Genomic DNA, 10,699 nt, shown 5'->3' on the forward strand with positions numbered 1-10,699 from the left:
GTATTTTGACTTTAGCACTTTACACTACTGGCACCAACACACTGCAAACCTGATTAGTGTAATCAGGTGTGTAGGTGCTGGGGAAAATCCACAATGTGCACCCTTCTGGGTCCATGGGACCAGGATTGGGAAACACTAGGTTAGGGAGTAGGGGTTAGTTAGGGTAGGAGTAGGGTTAGGGTCTAGGGGTTAGGGGTTAGGTGTAGGGGTTAGGGAGTAGGGGTTGGGGTCTAGGGGTTAGGGTCTAGGGGGTTAGGGTGTAGGGGTTAGGGAGTAGGGGTTAGGGTCTAGGGGGTTGGGGGTCTAGGGGTTAGGGTCTAGGGGTTAGGGTGTAGGGGTTAGGGAGTAGAGCCTCAAATAACAATCTGAAAACAAGCAGTACTCCGGACCTCGTTGGGTAAGATTTGAATACCCCTGAAATAGGCAGGGTGTAGGGGTTAGGGGTGTGTAGGGGTTAGGGTCTAGGGGTTAGGGTGTAGGGGTTAGGGTCTACTGATTATGTGTTGTAGGGTGTAGGGGTTAGTAGTAAGTGGGTGTAGGGTGTAGGGGGTTAGGTCTACTGATTATGTGTTTATGTAGGAGTGTTGTAGGGTGTAGGGGTTAGGGTGTACTGATTATGTGTTGTAGTAGGAGTAGGGTGTAGGGGTATAGGGTTAGGGTCTACTGATTATGTGTTGTAGGGTGTGGGTGGTAGGAGTATAGGGGTTAGGGTACTGATTATGTGTTGTAGGGTGTAGGTAGGGGTAGGTGTAGGTAGGGGTTAGGGGGTGTACTGATTATGTGTTGTAGGGTGGTAGGTATAGTTAGGTCTACTGATTTTGTGTTGTGTAGGTGGTAGGGTATAGGGGTTAGGGTGTACTGATTATGTGTTGATTAGGGTGTAGGGGGTGGTAGGGTATAGGGGTTAGGGTCTACTGATTATGTGTTGTAGGGTGTAGGTTGGAGTAGGGGTGTAGGTGGGGGTTAGGGTTAGGTCTACTGATTATGTCTATAGGGGTTAGGGTCTACTGATTATGTGTTGTAGGGTGTAGGAGTTAGATTATGGGTTAGGGAGTGTAGGGTTAGGGTCTACTGATAGGGTCTATGTGTTGAAGGGGAGTGGTCAGGTACAAAGTGATGGCTGGAGTGAAGATGAGGATGGTACCCAGTATGGAGACAGTGAGGAACACCCACAATAAGATCCTGTCCAACACCTGAGCCACAAACTTCCAGTCCTGCACCACCTGGAGGAGAGAGAGAGAGGGGGGAGATAGAGAGAGAGGGAGAAAGAGAGAGAGAGAGAGAGAGAGAGAGAGAGAGAGAGAGAGAGGAGAGAGAGGGAGAGGGAGAGAGAGAGAGAGGGAGAGAGAGAGGGGTGAGAGCGAGAGGGGAGAGTGTGAGAGAGAGCGTGAGAGAGAGCGTGAGAGAAAGCGAGAGAGAGGGGGAGGGAGGGAGGAGGGAGGGAGGGAGGGAGAGGGAGGGAGGGAGGGAGAGAGAAAGAGAATGATCTCAACAATAAGACATTTTTTCCCCATCTGAAAACTAAAAGATATAGAGACAGACAGTTACACACAGACACACCCCTACCTCTCTGATAAAGTGTTCCTTCTTGATGTGACGGCTGATGTACCCGTACTGAGTTGGTGGCTTTCTCCAGCATGGCCAACCAGGCATGGTTCTCATCCTCCTTCCCCCGACAGGGCCTCTGCTGGGCTTGGCCTGGCCCGACGCCCCCTCCTCCCTGGACCTCCGCGGGGCTTCAGCTCTGGGCTACGCAGCTCAATGTCTGGGTAGTGGTACCTAGCAATTACACCAGTTACAACTAATCACAGCAATCACAACGTTGATTATTCAGGAATAAAGTACGTAGTCACTTCTCTTTCTTTCTTTCTTTCTTTCTTTCTTTCTTTCTTTCTTTCTTTCTTTCTTTCTTTCTTTCTTTCTTTCTTTCTTTCTTTCTTTCTTTCTTTCTTTCTTTCTTTCTTTCTTTCTTTCTTTCTTTCTTTCTTTCTTTCTTTCTTTCTTTCTTTCTTTCTTTCTTTCTTTCTTTCTCTCTCTTTCTTTCTTTCTTTCTTTCTCTTTCTTTCTCTCTTTCTTTCTTTCTTTCTTTCTTTCTCTCTTTCTTTCTTTCTTTCTTTTTTCTTTCTTTCTTTCTTTCTTTCTTTCTTTCTTCTTTCTTTCCTTCTTTCTTTCTTTCTTTCTTTCTTTCTTTCTTTCTTTCTTTCTTTCTTTCTTTCTTTCTTTCTTTCTTTCTTTCTTTCTTTCTCTCTTTCTTTCTTTCTTTCTTTCTTTCTTTCTTTCTTTCTTTCTTTCTTTCTTTCTTTCTTTCTCATTCTTTCTTTCTTTCTTTCATTCTTTCATTCTTTCTTTTTCTTTCTTTTTTCTTTCTTTCTTTCTTTCATTCTTTCTTTCTTTCTTTCTTTCTTTAATTCTTTCTTTCTTTTTCTTTCTTTCTTTCTCTCTTTCTTTCTTTCTTTCTCTCTTTCATTCTTTCTTTCTTCTCTTTCTTTCTTTCTTTCTTTCTTTCTTTCTGTCCTTTCTTTCTTTCTTTCTTTCTTTCTTTCTTTCTTCTCTTTCTTTCTTTCTTTCTTTCTTTCTTTCTTTCTTTCTTTCTTTCTTTCTTTCTCTCTCATTCTTTCTTTCTTTCTTTCTCTCTTTCTCTCTTTCTTTCTTTCTTTCTCTCTTTCTTTCTTTCTTTCTTTCTTTCTTTCTTTCTTTCTTTCTTTCTTTCTCTCTTTCTTTCTTTCTTTCTTTCTTTCTTTCTTTCTTTCTCTCTTTCTTTCTTTCTTTCCATTAAATTAAAGAGAATCATAAAATATATATCAACAATATCTAATTATTCTTCTTTATTTATTCACATCAGGGTTGAACTTCAGTTGTTATATTCCCTCAATCTATTTTCATCTTATCTTCTAAAATATGATTTTATTCATTTGTTATTGAATTGAATCATAAAAGATCGACCCAATCAATTATTGGTAATCAACTGGAAAAAAGAGAAGGTGTGTTTGTGTGTGTACCTGTCAGTGTGTCCCCTCATGCAAAGCAGTCTGGGTAGCCTCTGGAGGAAGAGGTTTTTTACCCAGGGGCCATGGGGTGGTAGGTGGCTGAGGAGCGGTGGTGGACGTTGATGACAAACACCGTGACGATGATGGAGAAGGTGACGAAGATCATGATGAAGAGGAGGTACTCTCCAATCAGAGGGATCACCTTGGTGATAAATACATAATTAACATGTTCATGACATCACATCTCTAAAGAGTACACCAATACCTGATTCCCACTACAGGGCCAAGCTGAACCAGCAGAGTGTACTACAGGGCCAAGCTGAACCAGCAGAGTGTACTACAGGGCCAAGCTGAACCAGCAGAGTGTACTACAGGGCCAAGCTGAACCAGCAGAGTGTACTACAGGGCCAAGCTGAACCAGCAGAGTGTACTACAGGGCCAAGCTGAACTAGCAGAGTATACTACAGGGCCATGCTGAACCAGCAGAGTGTACTACAGGGCCAAGCTGAACCCTACTGGACTGCCTTTCTCTTGGCACATGGTCATTTCCAGTACGGTAACAACAACAATGGCCGACCCTGTAGTACAGCTCGCCTTGGCAAAGTAGTTTTAAAAGGCTCAAGAGCGTTCCACAGACAGACAGTCCCCAGCGACTCCACTGACCTTGGAGGAGGACGGGCATAATCTCTTCTATGACGAGGAGGAACACGTGAGAGACACCAGGACCGACGTGGACAGAGACAGCTTCTCTCCTTCGTCAGACGGGAGGTAGAACACCAACACGGTCAGGAAGGACAGACCGAGACAGGGGATGATGAGGAAGAGTGTGTAGAACAAAGGAAGCCTCTTGAGGATGAAGGAGTAGGTAACGAAGGGGTACCAGTAGATACCGTCCCGTCGGCTGCCCTTGGCGCCGGTGGCGTTGAGGATCTCCCATCTCACCTGGAAGGGAATTGGATTGCATGTTGTCTTTAATGTTGTTGGATAATGGGACCACATTCACATTGGATATTTGGGACGGCAGGGTAGCCTAGTGGTTAGAGTGTTGGACAAGTAACCGAAAGGTGGCAAGTTCAAATCCCCGACCTGACAACATTCCCCCAAACTATCTTCAGAATATTGAATGATTGCAGCAGGGTAGCCTCGTGGTTAGAGTGTTGGGCTAGTAACTGAACAGGCAGTTAACCCACTGTTTCTAGGCCATCATTGAAAATAAGAAATTGTTCTTAACTGACTTACCTAGTTAAATAAAGGTAATTTTTTAAAACAAAAAATAGAGAGACAGGACATTGTCATATTGATTAACGTCTTCATCAACTGTGGTAGTAAGAGACTGACAAACCGGGTTAGTTACCTGCTGTTTCTTGTAGAAATGGTGTCTTTAACCAACATGTATTAACTGGTAATGAAATGTTACGTTTCCCTCTATACACTGTAAACCCGTGAGATATTACTGTAGTTAGAACAAGTATCTTGTTGCTTGACTTCTGAAGCTTTTGGAGTAGCAAGACGTTTTACTTCAAGAGTATTTTATTCCTACACACCGTTGTCGAAGAAGTCCTTACGGTCGACGTAGTGGTCCACAAGAACCAGGTCCACCATGTTGCCGTCGAGGTCCACGAGCCAAACTTCATGGAGCAGTTCTGTCTGTGTTGGGGAGGGAAAACATTCTGTCTGTGTTGGAGAGGGGAAACACTGTCTGTGGTGACTGCAGTTCTGTCTGTGTTGGGGAGGGGAAAACATTCTGTCTGTGGTGTCTGCAGTTCTGTCTGTGGTGGGGAGGGGCAAACATTCTGTCTGTGGTGGGGAGGGGAAACACTGTCTGTGTTGGGGGAGGGGAAACACTGTCTGTGGTGACTGCAGTTCTGTCTGTGGTGGGAGGGGCAAACATTCTGTCTGTGGTGGGGAGGGGAAAACATTCTGTCTGTGGTGTCTGCAGTTCTGTCTGTGTTGGGGAGGGGAAAACATTCTGTCTGTGGTGTCTGCAGTTCTGTCTGTGGTGGGGAGGGGCAAACATTCTGTCTGTGGTGGGGAGGGGAAACACTGTCTGTGGTGGGGAGGGGAAACACTGTCTGTGGTGGGGAGGGGAAAACATTCTGTCTGTGGTGGGGAGGGGAAACACTGTCTGTGGTGGGGAGGGGAAACACTGTCTGTGGTGGGGAGGGGAAAACATTCTGTCTGTGGTGTCTGCAGTTCTGTCTGTGTTGGGGAGGGGCAAACATTCTGTCTGTGGTGGGGAGGGGAAAACATTCTGTCTGTGGTGGGGAGGGGAAAACATTCTGTCTGTGGTGGGGAGGGGAAAACATTCTGTCTGTGTTGGGGAGGGGAAAACATTCTGTCTGTGGTGACTGCAGTTCTGTCTGTGTTGGGGAGGGGCAAACATTCTGTCTGTGGTGGGGAGTTCTGTCTGTGTTGGGGAGGGGAAAACATTCTGTCTGTGGTGGGGAGGGGAAAACATTCTGTCTGTGTTGGGGAGGGGAAAACATTATGTCTGTGGTGACTGCAGTTCTGTCTGTGTTGTTAAATTGACTTTATATTAAAGTATTTATATTGTAAAGTAACAAAGAAGTTATATATCTTTTTTTAAATGTTGTTTTTAAAAAAAAAAAAATATACACCAGTCACATCTCAACCAACCAACCAATCAACCAACCAACCAACCAACCAACCAACCAACCAACCAATCAACCAACCAACCAACCAACCAACCAACCAACCAACCAACCAACCAACCAACCAACCAACCAACCAACCAACCAATCAACCAACCAACCAACCAACCAACCAACCAACCAACCAACCAACCAACCAACCAACCAACCAACCAACCAACCAACCAACCAACCAACCAACCAATCAACCAACCAACCAACCAACCAACCAACCAATCAACCAACCAACCAAACCAACCAACCAACCAACCAACCAATCAACCAACCAACCAACCAACCAACCAACCAACCAACCAACCAATCAACCAACCAACCAACCAACCAACCAACCAACCAACCAACCAACCAACCAACCAACCAATCAACCAACCAACCAACCAACCAATCAACCAACCAATCAACCAACCAACCAATCAATCAACCAACCAACCAACCAACCAACCAATCAACCAACCAACCAATCAACCAACCAACCAACCAACCAACCAACCAACCAACCAACCAATCAACCAATCAACCAACCAATCAACCAACCAACCAACCAACCAACCAACCAACCAACCAATCAACCAATCAACCAACCAACCAACCAACCAACCAATCAACCAACCAACCAACCAATCAACCAATCAATCAACCAATCAACCAACCAACCAACCAACCAACCAACCAACCAATCAACCAACCAACCAACCAACCAACCAATCAACCAACCAAAACCAACCAACCAATCAACCAACCAACCAACCAACCAACCAATCAACCAACCAACCAACCAACCAATCAACCAACCAACCAACCAACCAACCAATCAACCAACCAACCAACCAACCAACCAACCAACCAACCAACCAACCAACCAACCAACCAATCAACCAACCAACCAACCAACCAATCAACCAACCAACCAACCAACCAACCAATCAACCAACCAACCAACCAACCAACCAACCAATCAACCAATCAACCAACCAACCAACCAACCAACCAACCAACCAACCAATCAACCAACCAACCAACCAACCAACCAACCAACCAACCAACCAAGGTAAAAACCAATCAACCAACCAATCAACCAACCAACCAATCAACCAATCTACCAATCAACAAATCAACCAATCCAACCAATCAACCAATCAACCAATCAACAAATCAACAAATCAACAAATCTACCAATTGACCAATCGACCAATCATCAACCAATCAACCAACCAATCAACCAATCAACCAATCAACAAATCAACCAATCAACAAATCAACCAATCAACCAATCTACCAATTGACCAACCAACCAATCAACCAATCAACCAATCAACAAATCAACAAATCAACAAATCTACCAATTGACCAATCGACCAATCATCAACCAATCAACCAACCAATCAACCAATCAACCAATCAACAAATCAAGATAATCAACAAATCTACCAATTGACCAATCAACCAATCAACCAACCAACCAATCAACCAACCAACCAATCAACCAACCAACCAACCAACCAACCAACCAATCAACCAACCAATCAACCAATCAACCAACCAACCAATCAACCAATCAACCAATCAACAAATCAACCAATCAACAAATCTACCAATTGACCAATCGACCAATCATCAACCAATCAACCAACCAATCAACCAATCAACCAATCAACAAATCAACCAATCAACAAATCTACCAATTGACCAATCGACCAATCATCAACCAATCAACCAATCAATCAACCAATCAACCAGCCAACCAAAGGGAAGGGGAGAGTGAGTGATAAAAGAGAAGTGACACAACAAATCTTATAAATGATAGTGATAAAGTGATATGGTAAAACAGAGATAATCATGGATAAAGTGACATGGTAAAACAGAGATAATCATGGATAAAGTGATACAGTAAAACAGAGATAATCATGGATAAAGTGACATGGTAAAACAGAGATAATCATGGATAAAGTGATATAGTAAACCAGAGATAATCATGGATAAAGTGATATAGTAAAACAGAGATAATCATGGATAAAGTGATACAGTAAAACAGAGATAATCATGGATAAAGTGACATGGTAAAACAGAGATAATCATGGATAAAGTGATATAGTAAACCAGAGATAATCATGGATAAAGTGATATAGTAAACCAGAGATAATCATGGATAAAGTGATACAGTAAAACAGAGATAATAATGGATAAAGTGATACAGTAAAACAGAGATAATCATGGATAAAGTGATATAGTAAAACAGAGATAATCATGGATAAAGTGATATGGTAAAACAGAGATAATCATGGATAAAGTGACATGGTAAAACAGAGATAATCATGGATAAAGTGATATAGTAAAACAGAGATAATCATGGATAAAGTGATATAGTAAAACAGAGATAATCATGGATAAAGTGATACAGTAAAACAGAGATAATAATGGATAAAGTGATACAGTAAAACAGAGATAATCATGGATAAAGTGATATAGTAAAACAGAGATAATCATGGATAAAGTGATACAGTAAAACAGAGATAATCATGGATAAAGTGACATGGTAAAACAGAGATAATCATGGATAAAGTGATATAGTAAAACAGAGATAATCATGGATAAAGTGACATGGTAAAACAGAGATAATCATGGATGTCACCTTCTTCCCGTCCGACAGGTAGGACTGATGGATTGTTTGGTTGATTAGTGTGTGTGTGTGTGTGTGTGTGTGTGTGTGTGTGTGTGTGTGTGTGTGTGTGTGTGTGTGTGTGTCTGTGTGTATGTGCTTCCATGTTAGTGTTTATGTGTGCGTGAGCTTGTGTGTATTCATGTGTGTATGATGTGTGCGTGTGAGCGTTCGTGTGTGTGTGTGTGTCCAGCGGTCAGTCCCACCTGTCGAAGGGAAAGAAGGTGACGTCCATGGTGCATGAAGACTTGTAGCTGGCCGGAGGGGTCCACCTGATTGTCCCGTCTGACCTCACGATGGCTTTGGTCATCAGGGAGCCCTCGAAACGCCCGTCAGCACTGGGCGGGGGGGGAGTGAGTAAGGGGATAGGGAGAGAGGGGTGAGGATAGAGATGGGAGGGAGGGAGGGAGGAAGGAAGGAAGGAAAAAGGAAGGAAGGAAGGAAGGAAGGAAGGAAGGAAGGAAGGAAGGAAGGAAGGAAGGAAGGAAGGAAGGAAGGAAGGAAGCAAGGGAGGGAGGGATGGAGGGGAAGTTAGTTGGTGAGTTGTGTTCATTAGACACATTTTAAAGCACACAACAAAAGACGATGAGGCTGTTGAAAAGAACCAGCAGAACTTTTCAGGATGCTGCATGGTAGCGCTGGTTTTCCTAAAACGATACGAGATTATAATAGACCTCCATGCTAATCCTGCTAACATGAATGATTATAATAGACCTCCATGCTAACCCTGCTAACATGAATGATTATAATAGACCTCCATGCTAATCCTGCTATCATGAATGATTATAATAGACCTCCCTGCTAACATGAATGATTATAATAGACCTCCATGCTAATCCTGCTAACATGAATGATTATAAAAGACCTTCATGCTAACCCTGCTAACATGAATGATTATAATAGACCTCCATGCAAACCCTGCTAACAAGGATGATTATAAAAGACCTTCATGCTAACCCTGCTAACATGAATGATTATAATAGACCTCCATGCTAATCCTGCTAACAAAATTATTATAATAGACCTCCATGCTAATCCTGCTAACATAAATTATTATAATAGACCTCCATGCTAATCCTGCTAACATAAATTATTATAATATACCTCCATGCTAATCCTGCTAACATAAATTATTATAATATACCTCATGCTAACCCTGCTAACATGAATGACCATTATAATAGACCTCCATGCTAACCCTGCTAACATGAATGATTATAATAGACCTCCATGCTAATCCTGCTATCATGAATGATTATAAAGCCTCCCTGCTAACATGAATGATTATAATAGACCTCCATGCTAATCCTGCTAACATGAATGATTATAAAAGACCTTCATGCTAACCCTGCTAACATGAATGATTATAATAGACCTCCATGCTAATCCTGCTAACAAAATTATTATAATAGACCTCCATGCTAATCCTGCTAACATAAATTATTATAATAGACCTCCATGCTAATCCTGCTAACATAAATTATTATAATAGACCTCCATAACCCTGCTAACATACATTATAATAGACCTCATGCTAATCCTGCTAACATGAATGATTATAATAGACCTCCATGCTAATCCTGCTAACATGAATGATTATAATAGACCTCCATGCCCCTAATCCCTGCTAACATGAATGATTATAATAGACCTCCATGCTAATCCTGCTAACATGAATGATTATAATAGACCTCCATGCTAATCCTGCTAACATGAATGATTATAATAGACCTCCATGCTAATCCTGCTAACATGAATGATTATAATAGACCTCCATGCTATCCTGCTAACATGAATGATTATAATAGACCTCCATGCTAATCCTGCTAACATGAATGATTATAATAGACCTCCATGCTAATCCTGCTAACATGAATGATTATAATAATCCTGCTAAGATTAATGAAGTGAAGAGGAAGAAAAGTAATCAGAAGTACTATGTTATACACTATGTTATCAATTAGAGTGAAGTGTTATCAATTAGAGTGAAGAGTTGTCTTACAAGTATCTAAACTGTAAAGCAGGTTCTAAGAAAGCATTCATTGATTTTCAGGACAATAAAGTATCAAAGAAAGTCTGAAAACACAGAGCTGAGCCCATATGAAGCAGGAAGTAGTGTGGACTCACTTCTCATAGAGGACAATGTCTGGCAGCCATATTGTTTCAGAGGAACTCTGATAGAGGTGATTCCTCCATACTCATCAGGGTTCCACTGAGCTTCACATCTATCCACTCCTACAGAACATAGAACATGACATTATAACAGAACAATATACCATTACATTATAACGCTCACATTACATTATAACAGAACAATACACCATTACATTACAACGTAACATTATAAAATAACATGACATTATAACATAACAATATAACATAAC

At 42.0% G+C, this 10,699-nt stretch overlaps 1 pseudogene; it reads right to left on the bottom strand.

Moving 5' to 3' along the window:
- Positions 1–1,061: 1,061 nt before the first annotated feature.
- Positions 1,062–10,657, bottom strand: LOC127907898 (neuronal acetylcholine receptor subunit non-alpha-3-like; annotated as a pseudogene).
- Positions 10,658–10,699: the final 42 nt, after the last annotated feature.

Source organism: Oncorhynchus keta, chromosome 16 (assembly GCF_023373465.1).
Source record: "Oncorhynchus keta strain PuntledgeMale-10-30-2019 chromosome 16, Oket_V2, whole genome shotgun sequence".
In the NCBI taxonomy this organism is placed as follows: domain Eukaryota; kingdom Metazoa; phylum Chordata; class Actinopteri; order Salmoniformes; family Salmonidae; genus Oncorhynchus; species Oncorhynchus keta.